The following is a 19,503-nucleotide window of genomic DNA, read 5'->3' as shown; positions in this document are numbered from 1 at the left end:
GGAGTCTGCCTGAGGCTCCTTGCTGCATCTGCAGGCTAGATCCAGTGGCTTGGTGGGCTGTATCCAGCCCACTGAGGGTGTGTTTTGCCCAGAGCTGCCTTAGATATTACTTTGTGCTATCAATTTGTGTTCCTTTAGAATTCTCGAGTGACTGATGGTGCAGGTGACTTATTACTGTTTCATTTATCAATTTGTTCCAAAACCTACTATTGTCATTCTGCAGTAGTTCCTCACATTTGTAACCTAAAACGAGTGGCTCAGTTGTGTGAATCTCCCTGATCTCATCTGCAGCTTAGACTAATGTAAAGAACTCATTTAGCTTCTCTGTAATGGCCTGGTATTCCTTGAATTCACCTTGAGTTCCTTGATTATCCAATGGGCCCACTGATTGTTTGTCAGGCTTTCTGCTTTTGATGTACTTACAATTTTTTTTCCTTGTTAGTTTTTGTGTCTTTTTCTGCTTTCCAAATTCTTTTTTGACCTACCTAATTATACTTTTACATCTGATTTGCCAGAATGTATGCTCCTCTTTGTCCCAGTTTCATGCTCCATTGCAATCCACAAAAACCCCACTCACCTGGTGCTTATATTTTTACTGTAGAAGTCTCCTAGGTACCTATGTTTCTACCGCTGTGGATACATGATGATGCCTGAGGCAGGTGCCTGGAAACCTACCTCACACTTAATTCCCAATGTGTTAGCCTGCAGGTCTGATATCTCTGAGCACCTCTAACTCTAAATAAGATAATACAGAGGTGAGGAAAAGGAAGTAATAGTTTCCCTCTGAATCTTTAGCCTAGCGGTTATGATACTCATCTGGAATATGGAAGACTCCAGGTCAGTCCTTCTCTCTGTGTGATGAGGAGAAGGGATTTGAACAGGTAGTCCCTACTGAAATAGTCTCATTAATAATAAATAGTAGTAGTAGTCGATTCATCGGAGTTTGAGGATGGTGGTCTTTCTGTAAAATGATTGCCAATTAATGCTTTTAAATCTTCAGCTGGCTAATACCACCAACCTGGGATCTACACATTTTGTCACAGGTAGGACAGGCTTTTCCAGTGGAATGAGAAGATCTGGATTGTTAAACTGGGCTGTAGCATGTACTTTCCCTTTATTCCATTTCCTGTTGGATCTCAAAATACTGAGATCCCTGACACAAGATCCTCTTCCATTTTAGTCAGCTGAGGGCTTGGTTCTCCTATGAATTTGTCAGTATTGTACTAGTTTCCGTTAGGGATGTGAAAGTGTAACTATATACATGATTAACTGATAAGCCTAGGCTCACTGGTTAACGTTCACGTTACATGCAGTCTCCTGATGCCTGCAGGGAGCTGGCTTAAAAGCCGGCTCCTGGCTGTATTGGAGGCAGCAACATGGGACAGAAGATGGCTCCTTGTGTATACCAGCTCCTGCCTGTGCTTTTCCCCCTGCACATCAGAAGCTGTTGTACAGGGGGGCAGAAGGGCAGGCTGGAGCCAGTAATCTTGGGGAAACTAGCTACCTGTGCACCACTTCCTGGGGAGCCAACTGCCACCCCATTTGTAACGCTGTAATTGCCGAAATGTTTAGTGGTTACATAGTGACTTAATTACATGGATTTTAACCACCCTACTTCATGTTGGCTTAGAGGGAATCTTTGAAATGCTCTTTTTGCCTGCCCCATATCCATTGGCCATGGCTCAGGTATCAGAACATTGGAGCCCAGAATGGATACAAACTTCCATAGCCACATCTGTATTTGCAAAAATTAGATACAGATAGCCACATTCACATCCGCGTATGTGGAAACCCACGAATAGAAAGTGGATATTCTTCTTTGAGTAGTGTCCCTGTGGGTGCTCCACTGTTGGTGTCGGGCTTGTCCCAGTGCTGCAGATCAGAGATCTTTTAGCAGTCGTCTGCCAGATCGTGCATGTGTAGCGGTAGTCTCATGGCTTTTCGCGCCGTTTCTGGTGGTGCAGTCCAGCTCCCGCCAGTTCCTCCTAACCGTCTTCAGGCGCAGATGGAGAAAGCTCCCTCTCATATTAAACCTGTCAGTAATCGAGAGACGAAAAAAATTGTAAACAGTTAGCAGTTGTCACCTAGTTGTTAGTTAGTAGTTGTATATAATAGTTCAGCACGTTTGGTTAAAACAAGGATGTTCTTCACAATGCTATACCAGGATCAGCAGGCTTTAAAAAATGTGATACATGCCGCGAGCTGATGCCTACGTCTGACGGGCACGCATTGTGTATAACGTGCTTGGGCGAGGGACGTAGTCCACAGAAATGTCCCCACTGCTCGAAGCTTACTGCTCGAGCGTGACGAGACTGGGAGATGCAGCTGATAATACTGTTCTTCGATAAGGCGCTTCAGCTGCAAATGGACTTCCCTACCCCTTCACAATCGTTACCAGCAGCCAAGTGTCGACTACCTCTAAAGGTGAAGCATTCTAAAAGAAGGCCTTTTCTCTCTCGCTCCCTGCCATCAATTTGCATGAGCACAGGAGATAAGCCAGGCACTTCGGGCACAACTACAGTTCGCTGACCTGACAAACAGAAACAGGTTTGGAGTGTCTCGGCACGAAGCCTGGCACCGACAGCACAGCCAGCAACGGTCACACAGACCGCCTGCCCCGGCACTGACGAACCATTCGGCACCAGCACACTGCCCGACCATGGCACCATCATCCTGCGCAACTTCCCAGACAGCACCGACTCCCACGTCAACACCTCCCTCATCACGAACACAAAACTCTCTGGCACCGACCAAAGCGCGTCGGAAAATACACAAGCTACCAACCCCATCGCCAAGTCCGGAATAGGTTGCGTTCTCTCCTGAACCACTTTCACCTTCTCCGATTCCATCAATCCATTCAGGCCACTTTCCATCCAGAACTCACCAAGTACCTCTCCTTCTCCCAGATAGTACCATTAGCACCGTTATCCGTCACCCTCTCCGGTGCTCTCACGGGGTATATCCAGATCACTGAGGTCCCCTACACTTTACACCAGCTCCAGATACTGATTGTTTACAGACGCAGCCATCACCACAGATACTCCCCGCACTACTATGACCATCAGCATAGACACAGTTGTCATGACAGTCGTTACTCACACTCACCGGACCATACTTCATGCAAGTCACCATCCTATCATCGGACATGCGCGACCAGTGACAAAACTCTCTCTCCCTCTCCCTCTACTGTGAGGCCACTCACACCTACTGAAAACCATCCAACCATAACACATCAGTCTGAGCCAGAAGAGAGACAGCTATTAGACAGAGATGAACCACAAGACCATTCTCCTGCAGACATCTCTTCCTCTTCACCTGATGATGCTGTCTTCCCTGGAGACTCCTCACCCATGGACAACTTTATGCCAATTTCGGGAGCTGTTTAGAAGGGTTTTTGACAGCCAAAAGATGCAGCTATCAGAGGTCCAGCAGAAGCAGAACCATCTCCTAAGAAATCTGCAGCCCTTGCAAACATCAAACGTGGCTCTTCCACTTGACGAGGCAATCCTAGAAGTGGCCAACAACACCCGCCTCCACTCCAGTGACAAATAAAAAGGCCGACACAAAGTACTGGCAAAAGGTATGCAGTTTTTATTTAACCATCCACAGACTAACTCCCTCGTTGTTGACGCGGTGAAACAAAGAGCCAAAGCGCCACAATATAAGAACACCTCTGGAGACAAGGATAGTAAGCATCTGGGGAGGAAGGTCTTTTGGGGAGGAAGGTCTATTAATCGGCCACTTTAACATTGAGAGTGGCCAATTATGCAGCATTATTGGCCAACCACAATTTTGATAATTATTCAAAACTAATTCCCCTCCTCGAACACTTACCGGACACTAAGCGTCAAGTACTCAAGGCTGTTGTGCAAGAGGGTTACATGGCTTCCTGATCGGCACTGCACATTGCCCTTGATACCGCAGATGCGGTGGCGCGGACCACAGCCACATCAGTGGTCATGTGCAGGGCCTCATGGCTCCGCATGGCAACAGTGCCAAAGGAGCTTCAATCGAAGGTAGAGGATCTGCCTTTCGATAGACACAGCCTGTTCGCTGAGAACTGACCAGGTGTTACACTCGGGTAATGTACATGCTGCCCTACCGTCGCAAGTGATATACGCCTTACCAGAGACAAAGACCTTTCCCTTACTCAACACCACAGTTCAGAAATTACGAATAGCAGCATTCCAGGCAGTGTCATCAGAGATGGAGGCCGCAAGCCAACAGGTCATCCAATCAGCAAAACACCAGGCAGCAGGTTTGACATATCGATCGAGGGATTGCAAGCCATTCCAATATCAAGTGACCGAGACATCACCACGAGACTTTCACCATCGTTTAAGGCCGTTTCAACATTGTTGGGCTGCTATAACCACAGACCAATGGGTCCTGCAGCTGATCACATCAGGCTACACAATTCCATTCACTTCGCCCCCTCTTCCTACTTCTCCCTCCCCATCCTTCTTCAGGGACCCCTCTCACGTGTTCCCTCCTAAGACAAGAGGTGGCTCTTCTGCTGGATATCAGCACAGTGGAGAGAATACCAGAGGAATTCAAAGGGAGGGGATTTTATTCCCACTATTTTCTAACTCAAAAGAAGTCAGGGGGCTGGAGGCCAATTTTGGACCTTTGTTGGCTAAATCATTACCTCCGCAAACAGCAATTCAAGATGGTGACGTTAGCAATTATTATTCCAGCACTTCACCAAGGGGACTGGTGTGCATCCCTCAATTTACAGGACACCTACTTCCATGTGACTATCCATCTGGCACATAGGCGATTTCTATGTTTCGTAGTAGGATCCGAGCGCTTCCATGGTCTTACCATTCAGCCTCACTTCAGCTCCCAGAGTTTTCTCAAACACTGGCAGTAGTAGTGGCATTCTTCCGATGGTTGGAAATCATTATATTCCCTTACCTAGACGATTGTCTCCTCAGAAAGTCTTCCTTCGATGAAGCACTCTGTGTCACTAACATGGCATGGGCACTATTCAAGATATTCGATCTTATAATCAATGTTCCCAAGTCATCCATGACACCTCAACAGTCCATAGAATTTATAGGGGCTTGACTCCATTCAGTCATGACGTGTGCATACTTGCCCACCACCAGGTTCCATGCTATTCGAGACCTTGTTCAAGTTCTCACCACCAGTCCAAGGGTTCCCATACTTACTTGCCTACACCTCATGGAGCACATGGCAGCTACAACATATGTCGTGGCACATGCAAGACTGCATTTTCGATGCCTCCAGCATTGGATGACCGCAGTGTACATGCCGCACAAACGTGATGTACACAGGATGGTGTTGGTGCCGCCACGCATGGTCAAGGAATTGTTAACATGGTGGACAGTTCCCTGCAATATGTTGGCTGGGATACTTTCTACCTACCCCAACCATCCATGCAGATCACAATCAATGCATCCCTACTTGGCTGGGGCGCCCATCTCCACGACAAACACCCAAGCTCGGTGGTCTGCAAAGGAGTCCATTCAACATATAAACCTTCTCGAGTTGAGACCTGTCTTCAATGCATGCAAACATTTCCTTCGTCTTATTCGTGGCTGCGTGGTGCATAGGCTCATGGACAACATGACAACAGTATAGTATATAAACAGGCAAGGAGGGGCTCGGTCCTGTTCCCTGTGCATGGAAGCCATACATTTATGGAACTGGTGCAATGGGCACAAAGTTGCCATTACAGTGGTGTACCTCCCTGGTGAGGAAAATTCCACAGTGGATGCCCTCAACAGGCATTTTACCTAGCAGCACAAATGGGAGATACATCCTGCACATTCTATTCAACCTCTGGGGATATCCATCCATAGACCTCTTCCCCACTCAGTACAACGTGAAGTGCCCTCAATATTGTTCAAAAGCGGACATCGGTCAGTCTGGCATCCAGAGGAGATGCTTTCCTCTTCAGTTGGTGTCGTCATCTCCTATATGTGTTTCCTCCCATTCCTTTAATTTCAAGGGTTCTAGAGAAGATAGCTGTGGAGGGAGCCAGAGTGATATTAGTGGCACCCCTCTGGTCATGTTAAACGTGGTTTCCTTACCTTTTTGCATGTCACTCCATCCCCCATTTCATCTTCCCAGAAGACCCAATCTACTGACACAGGACCACGGGCACCTGCTACATCCTCAGCCAGACTGCCTCGCTTTCACAGCATGGCTCCTAATTGGTTCCAACAAGGAGAAATGAGTTGTTTGCAGGCTGTCAGGCATGTTCTCCTACATAGTAGCAGATCTAACATGCGTACCGCTTACCTGCACAAATGGCACCAGTTCTGTTCTTGGTGCTTGGACTGGAAGCTAGACGCTAACATGCTAATCCTGCAATCCATCTTGGATTACATTCTCCACCTCAAACACCTGGGCCTCACACTTTCTTCTCTGAAGGTCCATTTAGCGGCAGTCACGGCTTTTCGACAACTTGTGGATGGCTATATTGTTTTCTCGCACCCTATCACAAGAAGATTCATGAAAGGGTTGGTCATTATCTTCCCATGCCACAAGCAACCCCCAGATCTGTGGAATCTGGAATTGATCCTAGATACCTTAATGTGACCACCATTTGAACCGTTAGCCATGTGTGATTTACCCACTCTAACTATGAAGGTTATATTTTTGCTGACAATAACTTCAGCACTCAGGGTGGGAGAATTGGCAGCCCTATCGGTGACACCTCCCTATTCTGTCATTACACCTCAGGGAGTCATACTACAACCCCAACCAGTATTCTTACCTAAAGTTAAGTCAGAATTTCACATAAACGAGTCCATATTCCTTCCCATATTCTATCTGAAACCACATTCTTCAGAACAGCATACTTGACTGAATTCCCTGGTCTGGGGGTAGGGGAGTCCCTTTGCCCCCCTCCCCCTTCCCAGTAGGCATCCATGCCCTAGAAGAGGCTTGGCACGCTCCCCCCACACATCTGGCCCTGTGGGCGGGGAAGTGCGGGAAGCCTCTTCCCGCCCTGTGAGGAGTGTGTGGCTCTTTGAAGTGCCGTGGGTTTCTTGCACAGTCAGGGCAGGGGAAAGGAAGCTTCATGCAGCGCCCCCAGGCCCTGATTGGTCTAGGGATGAGGGAGCGTGTGAAGCCTCCTCAGCTCCCCTCTACCCCCACCCTGTGAGCAGCACATGACACTTCAAAGCACCATGTGCTCCTGGCAGGGTGGGAGGAGGCTTTGCACGGTCCCCTGACCCCAGGCCCTAATTGGCTTGGGGGCGGGGGAGCAGCAGGGTCTCCGTGGTCTGGATCCACCGCCTTGACAGGCCAGATTCGGCCTGCGGAGGCCCTTTTGCCCACCGTTTTGCCCACCCCTGTCATAGCTTCCAAACTTGAGGTTTTGGTTTGGACCAGAACATTGACGTTAATGTATTGGTCACCGCACTTGATTTGGAATATCTTTCAGAGGCATTGATTAGCATTGATCAAGTACCTTGACTGTATATGACACGCCCTCCCCCCTTTTGGCAGTCTCAGTACAGTTGCAGCAGAATTGTTGTGTTAAATGGTTTAACTACTTGAAAGCACAATTTTTAAATGAAACCTTTTGTTTGATTGAAGTGCATTAACATATTAATATAATTCCATACAAGCACAGAAAAAACAGTGCAAATAAATTTAATCTTAACTGTATTCACAGGAAAAATTATACAAAGATAAACCGAAATTGAACTAGTAATCAGTACAAGATACTATCATCTATGCTTGTGATAGATTTAGGAATGGTCCAGGAAGAGAAAAGCTAGGAAATTTTATTTAGTAAAATTGTCTTGATCTTCACAATCTTCTTTTACTGTGTGTCTCACTTAGGGGTAAAAGTGACGAGTAGTCCTGTGGCACCTTATAGACTAACTGAAGTGTAGGAGCATAAGCTTTCGTGGGCAAAGACCCACTTCGTCAGATGCATGTAGTGGAAATTTCCAGAGGCAGGTATAAATATGCAGGCCAGGATCAGGCTGGAGATGACGAGGTGGATCCAATCAAGGAGGATGAGGCCCATTTCTAGCAGCTGATCTGGAGGTGTGAATTCCAAGAGAGCCGAAGCTGCTTTTGTAGTTAGCGAGCCATTCACAGTCTTTGTTTAATCCATAGTTGATTGTGTCAAACTTAAAGATGAACTGTAGCTCAGCAGTTTCTCTTTGAAGTCTGGTCCTGAAGTTTTTTTGCTGCAGGATGGCTACTTTTAGATCTGCAATTGTGTGCCCAGGAAGATTGAAGTGTTCCCCTACAGGTTTTTGTATGTTGCCATTCCTAATATCAGATTTGTGTCCATTGATTCTTTTATGTAGGGACTGTCCAGTTTGGCCGATGTATATAGCAGTGGGGCATTGTTGGCACATGATAGCATATATTACGTTGGTAGATGTGCAGGAGAATGTACCAGTGACAGTATGGCTGACCTGGTTAGGTCCTGTGATGGTGTTGCTGGTGTATGTATGTGGGCAGAGTTGGCACCGAGGTTTGTTGCAAGGATTGGTTCCTGAGTTTGAGTTATTATGGTGCAGTGTGTAGTTGCTGGTGAGAATATGCTTCAGGTTGGCGGGTTGTCTGTGGGCAAGGACCGGCCTACCTCCCAAGGCCTGTGAAAGCAAGGAATCATTGACCAGGAGGGGTTGTAGATCACTTAGGGGTGCAATTCTTGTCTGCCATTTTTCCTACTTCAGGGAAACAGTGGCTCTTGTTAATGTACCCAGGCTCAAGGTTTAATGGGATAATGTGGATTGAACACTGGACACCATTGTGCTTTACTACTAATGGGTCAAATTCTTGTCCCATTCTGATCAATGTCAAAATTCCCAGTGATTCCAGTGGACCAAAATTTTGCTCTTCTTTCGGCTAGTTCCTCATCCCATAGCAGTCATCTTGATGTCTGTCACAGCACTTTAAATAATAATACTATTAATCCATAATAAATAAAGCTGGTTTGAATAGCTAGTTGAGGATTCCCTGTGTATGTAGGGACTCCCAGAATGGTATGTAGCTGGCAATATGCCAAATCTCTCATAACCATCAATTTACAGGGTCTGCTGGGGAAGGGAACTTGGCTGGAACATGCTCTGCTTGCTTCAGTGAACTCCGTCTGCCACGATGGTCCCTGGGGCCTTTTTTGTGGAACACATTATCTTATTTTTATAAAACATAGATTGAATTTAATGTTTTGTAGGTGTTTTAGAATATAACTTTCATACAAGTGGTTCATTGAATAACTTGTTAACATGGGCTGAATAACTTGTTACGCTATGGGCTGAAATGGCTTTTGGTAACTCTGTAATTGCCAAGGTAGTTCTTGTGCTTAGTGCAGCGTGAGTGAACCCAAACTTCTCAGTCTTCAAATTGGCTAATTTGTGACACAAGAAATCAAAATGTTTGCCAAATGACTAACTTTAAAACACCTGTGTTTTGTTTCTTGTGAGTCATAAGGGAAAGAATTGTAACTATAAGATCTGATTTAAAGGATGTTTTTCTTATTAGGTGAATTAAATCACCTTGTTTAAAAACAATGGAAATGAGAAATTCTGTCATGTATAACTCTAAGGATTCCCCCACTCCCGCATACACAATTTCAGTATGGTTTTAATCCTGGACTTTCAGAACTAAAGGAATGATTGTTTTAGTCTGTGGACCGTATGGTGATGCAACACATAACAGTGGTTACAAAACCATGTGCTAGACAGCAATGGAATGTTGGATTTCTGAATTCCTGTTCCTGTCTCTAGGTGTAGCAGAAAAACTAGTGATTTCACACTTAACCGCAAAGCACATAAGCTTGGCAAATTTAACATGAAAAGATATGTGTCTGAGCAGAAGTGATTTTTTTTGGTTTGCCTTATTAGAAGCCTGGATTCCATTCCCAACTTTGCTTCAAGTGATTGTATACAATCTTTCAGTTAATGCAACTGCCTTGATTAATACTGACTACAAAGTGCATGTAGGCAATGATCAGAGAAAGTGAGATCTGGATTCATAGGCAATGTTCCCACTAATCTTTTCTATCCATGTGCTGAATACATTTGGTTATGCGCGCTAAACATGTACAGATGTACACCACCATTAGAAACAAAAACCTAGCTGTGGGTGCTCTGCTAATCATCTGGGTGGCATTTGAATCTCTCCTGAGTGGCTGCACAACACTTAGCTTATAAAGCAGGGGTGGGGAACATTTTTTGGGTTGGGAGCTGCTGACCCATAGAAAAATCAGTTGGGGGTCGCACACAAGTGAGAAGTAGTGTGAGATGCCCCTGAATGAGAAGGAGAAATAGACTCCTCACATTCCCCTTGCACACCAGAGCCTAGAGGGCCCCGGGCAAGTCAGTTTTGTGCACGCCAAGCCTGCGGGTGGGTGGCAGCTGGGGCTGGAGCGCTAGCGTGGGCTCCCCAATGCTGAGCCTCATGGACAGGATCCAGGCAAGCAGGGGGCTGCATCTAGCCCCTGGGCCTGAGGTTCCCCCACCTCTGTTATAAAGGGAACACTGCTCACAGGATATGTGTATACTGCAGTGAAAGAACCACAGCTGGCTCCTGTGGACTAACTCAGACTTGATGGGGCTTAGGCTGCAAGACTGTTTCACTTTGGTATAGACTCTAGCATCCTGTAAAATTGGAAGTGTCCCAGAAATCAGGCTCTAGTCTGAAATGAAACAGCCTCACAGCCTGAGCCCTGCAAGTCTCTGTTATCTGGAATGGGCCAGCCACAGGTGTCTAGGTGAAATGTAAACATACCTGTAGTTTCCTGGCTCTTAGCCCTACTTAATTTTACCTAGACCAAAGGTATTTTGACTGGCAGTATTTTCTTTTCTTCCTTCCCTCTCTTCCTCCCCCAGTGGAACGTTAGTTAACATGGGAGTGCAGAAACCTAAGTCAGCTAAAATTGGAACATACTGTTGCTTACTCAGGTAAGCCATTTACTCAGCTTCCATTAAGGTTAAAGTAATAGTGTTCAAAAGGGTGCCAACCCCATAGACTCATAGACTTGAAGGTCAGAAGGGACCATTATGATCATCTAGTCTGACCCCCTGCACAGTGCAGGCCACAGAATCTCACCCACCCCTCCTAGAATAACCCTATGGAATAATCCTGGAGTCTTCAAGAATTAAAGATTAATCTAAATGAAATATTGTTTTGTGATGAAACCTCCAGGAACACATCTAATGAAAATTGGCAACCCTCGTGTTTGGGAGTGCAGTCCCAACCAGTAGGGGTTAGGGATGTTAACTAATGGGTATTTGTGTAAACGTGTAACCACTTGATTCATTTAGCGGTTACACATTTACACTGTTGAGGGGTGGGGGGCAGGCAGAAGCTGATCCTCACGGAGAACCAACTTTTAAGACAGCTCCCCGCAATCACTAGCTCCCTCCCAACTCCCTGCACTGCCGCCTCTGTGAGAGGCAGGGGGCAAGCAGCTCTGTAGAAGCGGTCATGCGTGTACCAGCTCCTGCCTGCCCCCCTATGCTGCTGCCTCCGAGTTAGTCGGTACATGTAGTCTTTAGGATCAATTGATATGCCCAGGCTTATTGGTTAATCATGTAAACAGCTACACGTTAACATCCCTAGTAAGGATTTGTAAGGTAATTGCAGAGCAGGTAGTAACATAATGACTTGCTGCTGTAGCTCCCAGCCTGGGTTGCTCATAACCAGCTTACCAGCATGAAGATCACACCTTGAGTGACTGTGTGCTTAGACAGCCCTAGTTCCACAGCTCTGACTTCACCTAACTATCTGTAGTTCCACGCTAGCTTTCAGCAGCGTTGGTTAAAACTAGCCAGGTGTCCCCAACATTCTCTCAGTCCAGGATTTTCCCCAAAACCATGTGCTCTGTAACATCCAGCCCTCTCATGGAAAGTTCAGAGAAATAATAAGGTGTCTCGTTCCTCTAAAGACACAAAAGCACATCATGGCTAAATAACTTAACTGGGAGACTCCTTCCATTTAATACATCTTCTATTTAAACACTGCACTGAAATGGTTTATTTGTAAAACCCATGTATTAATAAAACAAAATAGTTTAAGTGATGGACAAATAAAAAAAAAGTTAGAAAGGGTTACATGAAAATAAAATTTAAAACATGGATATAAAAGCGTAAGACATAATCTAGCAAAATACAAGCATTGTTCCGGATATTATCTCATCTATGTTCAGTTCCCAGAAACTTCAGCTTCACCCTGCTAGAAGGACCCATCTTTCTCAGCTTGCAAGATCTCTGTTCCCTTGTGTGTTTCTGTCTTTAGTGATTTATGCCATAAATTGCTTCTCTTTAGTTACCGTATTTTGTATAGTGTTCAGTAACTTAATTCCAGTCATCTGAAGAAGTGTGCTGTGCCCACAAAAGCTTATGATACCATCTACATGTTTTGTTAGTCTTAAGTTCTGCCAGACCATTTGTTGTTTTTTCTGTACAGACTAACTCGGCTACCCCCTGAAGCTTTTGTAAGAGGCAGGATGACCTCATGCTTTTCTTTCCTTCCTGTGAATTTCCCACCTCCCTGTATGTAAATAGGACTTCCATTGTTTTGATTCCACCATGTTGAATTTACATAGGAGCCAGGTAAATAGCTTCCTGTTCTCCTCTCTGGAAGGGAACATGTTTCTCTATTTGGCCACAGACTTTAAACACAATATAATTAAACATTTCTTCTTCAAGTGATGTCCCCATGGGCACACCACTCTAGGTGTTGCTGTGTCCTCACGCCAGCGACTGGAGATTTTTTTCTAATAGTGGCCTTTCATACCTGCACATTGGTGTCTCCCTCTGCCATTGGTGTCTGTTAGTTGCACATGTGGTGCCTCAGTTCCTTCTCTACTGTCCGCAGCAACAGATGGCGCTCCCTTGCAGTCACCCTTTCTTGGTCTTAAATTAACAGAAAAAAGTTCAAAGTGCCTCAGTTTTTATTGTTCTCCAAGTTTTTCAACCCTTCCCCATTTTTCATTAAAAAAATCCAAAGCAAAATAAAAGCTCTAAACAAAACTTTATTCTCCTGCATTTTTCCCCCGCACTTCAACATGCCTGTTTCAACAGGTACCAACTCATGTTGAGAAACCATGCCCACCTGTGATGGGCATTCTTCCTGCATTAAGTGCCTAGGAGAAGGACACTTCACCCAGTAATGTCCTCATTGCCTCAACCTGACTGAGAGAGCAAGGTGGGAACAGGCCAACAGACTGAAGACATTCTGTATGGAAAGTCACTACAACCTGCTCTTGAGGTCTCTTTTCCACCAGCACGGTTTAAGGAGAAGGAAAGTGTCCACAGTTCAGACAAAAGCCACTCCCCTCCTCCCGCTCTTCCTCCTCCGACTGAGTGAAGACGAAGGCCATGGTTTCCCCAGCTAAGTTCCTGCCCTTGGCATCAAACTCCTCAAGGGTGAGCCCTGCTGACAGGCCCGGCACCGTGCTAATGAAGGAGAATATGACACACAAACAGGCACGCTTAGAGCCCAGGTATAAATCATTGGCACTGCCTGCACCATTGGCACTATCAACCGTTGCAGCACTCAGAAAGTCTGCATTGAAGTTGGCACTGAAGTCGGTCCATGCTGACATGCAGCCACCATGTGGTCTAACATAGACACCATCTGCAGTACTCTTTGCACCGTTGTTGGCACCGTTGTCAGCACCGACCAAGATGGCACCGCATAAAGAAACTCCCAAACACACCATGGCATCAACAGAGCATATCTCGTTGGTACCGCGGTCACCACTTTAACCCATTGTATTCATTCACCTTGATCTCCAGCTCCATCTATCCTGGTCAGTGAGGCAGACACAGGACCACAGAGCTGCTTCTCCGCCCAGCACTCCTCACCCACACAGAGGCCTCCACCCTGGAAGTCAAACTCAGTATGATCAACTCACATGCCTCCGTCACCCTGCTGGTACAGTCACCACTGGCCATACATACCACCACCGTACTGGGACAGTGGCCCCCATGGAACACATGGTTGGTCCACAGGAACCAATACATTGTTCCTTCAACATCAGCTAGAAGGCCACCTAAGTCCCCACTGCACCAATCCTGTAATATGGCACTGAACTCCCTGGAGCATTACCAATCTGAAGAGGAAGACTCCCACTCCAAAGGAGAAGACAGATTTCCCACACACAATTCTTCATGCTCTTCTAATGAGGCCATAATTCCCACCTCCCCAACTCCAACGTATGACATAAAACTGTTTCATGAGCTTTTTAAGAGAGAGACTAATGGACAAGAGCTGGACCGCCAGGAGGTACAGGAGAAGCAGCATAGGCTGTTTCATATACTGCAACCGATGACATCCTTAAAAGTTGCACTACCCATGGACGAAGCTATCCTCGACCCTGCCGATACAATCTGGCAGATGCCCCCCTCTGTCACACCTACAAATAAGAGGGCTGACAGAAAATATTTTGTGCCCGCCAAAGGGATGGGTTTTCTGTTTTTCCATCCACCTCTGAATTCCCTGGTGGCTGATTCAGCACATCAACATAAGAACGGCCATACTGAGTCAGACCAATGGTCCATCCAGCCCAGTATCCTGTCTGCCAACAATGGCCAATACCGCATGCCCCAGAAGGAGGGAACGCAACAGGTAATCCTCATGTGGTCCCTCCCCTGTCACCCACCACCAGAGAAAGAGAGGCGTGGGACGCCATTCCTAACCAGATTGAAATGTTTTGCAATAACTAAAGTCATTGGACTCAATAAAATAATATCTTCATGAACCATACTTACTTTTATCACATACAGGTCAGACAATATGATCTTGTGGTCCTTTGGGCTTTAGACACTATCAAATCATAAAGAATTGTCTCAAGCAAGTAAAGCACAAGTTTCCTATACAGGAGCTCTGGATGATATAATTCCAGGACTGAAACTGACGCTAATGTGTTATGCAACCTTGAACTAGTTGCTTAATCTGTTTCCCCAGCTCTTTATTGGGAATATTTGCTTACATGAGAGGTATTGTAAAACTTAATTTATCTTTATAAAGTGCTTTTAAAATGAAATGTGCTATTATAATAATGAGCAGTTATCTAATACTTAGCATGTTTAGAGCTCGGCAGAAACTGTCTTTAAATACTTTGTAAGATATATAGATATCTCCATTTTACAGAAGTTGGAAGTTGAGTTACAGAGGTGAAATGACTTTACCCAGTCCACCCAACAAGTCAGTGTCAGGACTAGGATTAGAACTCAAGATTACTTAACTTCCAAAATTATACTTATTCTAAAGCATGTTTCCTCTTGTGAGTGTAAACTGTCACCTTGTATATTGGGAGTACTCTTTCTTTATCATCTAAATAAATATACATCTTTGGAATTTCACATTTTATTTGCTTAAAAAACATGTAGCGTGTAGAGCAGCTGCTTTTTACTGCACTGCTAGTCTGCAGTGGCAGCAAAACATTAGTAAGTGCTGTCACCAGGTACCTGAGAATTGGACCAGGACTACCTGTGAACAATTAGCTTGCCTCCTTCAATGAAGAAAATAAGCAATTTGACATGACAGGTAGGCCATGTGATTAAATCAGGCCTCTGTCTGTAGTGTAGATAACAGATGCTTGTGGGGAGCCGTAAGGGATAGGCAAGACCCTGGTTAGACATCCATGAGAACTTTCTCTTGATAGGGAGTGCGGAGTGACTCAAAGGAGCCAAAGAGAGGCAGAGAAGAAAGCTTCAAGAAGAAATGGTCACGTATGTATGACAAGCTTGAGACTGGAGTGGAAGACTTTTTGTTTATTTGGGACTTCTATAACTCAAAAGGCCTAGTTGCTGCAGCAATTTACCACAGTGATCAAACCAGACTGAAAGGTTGGGAGATTCAAAATGAAAAAAGAGAAAATGAGGCAGCTGCTATTTTGAAGCCAAATTGAACAAAAAGTGCTGCTGCTATGACCTGTTAAGGATCATCCTAATGTAGTGCTTACACTTTGTACATCTCTACTATTTGTTGATAAAAGCTGACTTTTGTCAACAAAACTATGTAGTGTAGACAGGATATAAGACTTCTGTCCTAAGTTGTTGACAAAATCAGTTGAAAGGGAACTGTTCCACCAGCTACAAGCATTCGGAACACAAGGCGTCAGGCTACCACCTTTCTTAAGCAAAAGCCTGAATAAATAAGCCTTGCAACATAAACTGAAGAACAATGACCTCAAACTCTGTTAAACCAACATAAAAGGCAAATTTCAGAGGTGAAGAAAAGCAAAGAGAATGTCCTACCTCTGTCCTCTGAAAGGTCTTATTTGGTTACTGTTGGCTAGTAATGGTGGATAAAGGGGGGAGAGGTGTGAAAATTGCCACATTTCAGTGCTTCTGTAATATTATTTCTGTTAATTTGTTCTCTTGGGTACTGAAATTGAAAAAGAAAGGCATAATCTGATTAGGTCAACTTGGTTTTCTCTATAGTAGAGAAACTGTGTCATTTTGTTGTAAGAGTGAAATTAAATCAGGGAAAAATTGATACTCTTCTTTAGAGCAGATGCAAGTTTCAGGGCTGCTGAACAATTTAGGGTTCTTCTTCGAGTGGCCCCGTGGGTGCTCCACTCCAGGTGTTGGGTCTGTTCTGGTGCCACTGATTGGGAGATTTCATAGCCATATCACGCCGGACCGAGCATGCTCCCTGTGCTGCTGGTCATTTGCGCCCTTTCTAACGAGTGCAGTTCGGCCCCCCCCCCCCCCACCAGTTCCTCTCAACCGTCCTTGGTTGCTGACGGGAGCTGGTGATCTCTCTTCAGTCGCTTACCATTTCTCTGAAAAAAATCATATAAATAGTTAAACTTTAGTGTTAATTAGCCTTTGTTTAGTCTTCAAAAGAAAAGAAAAAAGAAAAGAAGATAGTTTTAGTCAGGTGCCAAAGCGCTTTTCTTGTCAGTTTCACCGCCGTGTCCGGATCACCTGGCTTTAAGCGGCGTGTTCAGTGTAAAGAGGCAATGCCCGCTTCTGACGGGCATGCACTCTGCATTCGTTGCCTTTGGGAGTCTCATGTCACTAGCAAATGTGCCTATTGCTGTAAGTTAACACCAAGGCCATGAAGAGACAGAGACCTATGCCTGAAACTCCTGCTATGTGATAAGGCTCTTCAGCCATCACACACTCTACAGCAGGCATCATCTCACCCCCCAAAAGGAAGGGCATTATCCCCTGCGGCAGTGGGAGCAAAGAAGAAAAAATCCTCCCCCGCCCGCTCCTTGCCAATAGTTCCTCTGCCTCTGATAAATCAGGGAGACCGGGGATTTGAAAATAGCTGGTCGGCGGCTAAGTCAGTTTCATGGCTGCGATCTTCTAAGCCTGTCAAGCTGTGCACGGCATCTTCCCCGCTGCCAGCCTCCTCTCTCCATAGGGAGCATAAGCAGGCTTTGACCCCTTTGGGGAGCAAGCGGCCCCTGCTAACGGCGCAGACGGAGAAGGCACCATCCCCGGAACAGCGAGATATGCCAGGATCGGCACCGGAGTTGGCAGTGTGGGTGGTCACTGAGACGGTGCCACTTACGGCTCTGCAAGACCAGGTGCCGTCGGCACCGGACAGGAGATGGCACTAGGAGAGCCCCACACCGCAAAGTGTGGAGCCAACGCCGACACTGCAGTCGGCACCGGCAGCAATCAGCTGTTCCGCAGCACACTCAGTGCCGCGAGAATTACCCTGCTCGGCACTGAGAGTGCTCTCGCACTCTATTCAGCAGTCTACAACAAGATTGCAAACAGGCTCTCATTCCTCCCATGACTCACTCTCCATCAGTGGAAGAGATCTATCAGAGCACAGCAGGGGACTCTTCAGTTGTAAAGGGTCACTTATCAATCCCTACAAAAGCATCTAGGAAGTCAATCCCTAGGGATCATTCACTGTCTCCTCCTGTGCCTTCAGCAGACCCTTCCCCACCCCATTATCCTGAATCGGGAAGGGGGACCTTATTTCCGGGGAATAGGTCTTCGCGTTCCCCGTGATGAAGATCTGACCATTATTGCAGATACACATCTCGTTCTCAGAGTTACTCTCCTCCAAGATCTCACCATACTAGACATGGGAGTAGATATGCTTCCAGAGCATCATCTCCCGATTATGACGATAGGTATCACAGGAGTTATTATACGGGGAGGCAGGGCAGATCACAGTCCCATTCTTATTCATATTGCTGCCGCCAGTCATCTTACAGATGCCGCTCGACACCTGTCTCTGACCACCAACCGCTGCGGTCACCCAGACCTCCTCCTAGTGCCCCTTCAGTTTCGGTCCTGTTGGAACCTGAAGAGGGTCAAATCTCAGACACAGATGAGTGTATGCCACAAGCTTCCCCTCAGGATGCCCAGTCGTCTTCTCTCAATGACACAGTTTTTGAAATGGACTCCTCGCCACCAGATGATACCCGAGAATTTCAAGACCTCTTTTAAAAGGGTGGCACAATCACAGGAGGTTCAATTAGCGGAGGTGCAAGCAAAGCAGTATAAGTTACTAAAGAACTTGCACCCTAGACAGCAATCTAAAGTGGCTCTACCGCTGGACAAGGTGATCCTGGAGCCAGCCACAGAAATTTGGAATACGCCGGCTTCCACTAATCCATCATGTAAGTGAGCCAAGAAAAGAGATTTTATATTTTCAGAGGGTGCTGAGTTCCTTTTTACTCACCCTCAGCCAAAATCGGTGGTGGTGGATGCAGCTCTGCAAAGAGCAAAAAATCTGCAAGTAAGGAATTCAGCAGCAGACAAGGACTCAGAGACTGGATGCATTCGGAAGAAAAGTGTACTTCTCTTCAGCACTTCTCCTCCGTATTGCAAATTACGCAGCGTTACTTTCTAATCATAGTTTTGACAACATCACAGAATTATTGGGAATTGCTCAGAGGATTTCCAAAACCGACAAGATACTTCTCCAGTTTATACTGCAGGAGGGCTATGCATGTGCCAGAGCAGGATTGCAAATTGCCATGGATGTGGCCGACACAGCAGCTCGAACAATTGCAGCAGCAGTTTCCATAAGAAGAGCTTCATGGCTTGCGACCGCTGCGGTACCGAAAGAGTTACAATCCATGGTCGAGGATCTTCCATTTGACAGGATTAAGTTGTTTGCGGAGAAACCCCGCCGTAAGCATTATTTCCCATTCCAAAGACGTTACGAGTACCAATTTCGCAGACAGCAAAACCGTCCGTATGATCAAAAACGGTCCAAGCAGAGGTCACAGCACAGATGCCTTCAGACATCTAGGGCGAATAACGCAGTGACACCCAAGCAGCAGGTTTGACTCCCAAGTCGAGGGCATGCCGAATGTTCCTGTTTTAGTCAGACACACCAATCCCATTTTCCAACACAGGCTCCGACCCTACTACCATCAATGGGTTGTCATATCATTGGACAGATGGGTTTTGGAAGTGATAAAATCCGGACTCACCATCCCATTCACTTCCCTTCCCTTCCCCCCACCACCCCTCCCACCCCGTCCCTTTTCAGGGGACCCTTCTCACGAGGCCCTCTTACAACTGGAGTCCTATCACCTGTTAGAAATCGGAGCGATAGAAA

The 19,503-nt window shown here is 46.0% G+C and overlaps 1 protein-coding gene across 4 annotated transcripts in view; it reads left to right on the top strand.

The window, feature by feature from the left end:
- Positions 1 to 19,503, top strand: part of STXBP5L (syntaxin binding protein 5L) — a 456,584-nt gene that overhangs the window by 81,586 nt on the left and 355,495 nt on the right. The window lies entirely within an intron of this gene.

The sequence above is a fragment of the Pelodiscus sinensis genome, chromosome 1 (assembly GCF_049634645.1).
Source record: "Pelodiscus sinensis isolate JC-2024 chromosome 1, ASM4963464v1, whole genome shotgun sequence".
In the NCBI taxonomy this organism is placed as follows: domain Eukaryota; kingdom Metazoa; phylum Chordata; order Testudines; family Trionychidae; genus Pelodiscus; species Pelodiscus sinensis.
Note: the sequence above shows the minus strand (reverse complement) of the source record. Positions and strands in the feature narration are given on the sequence as shown.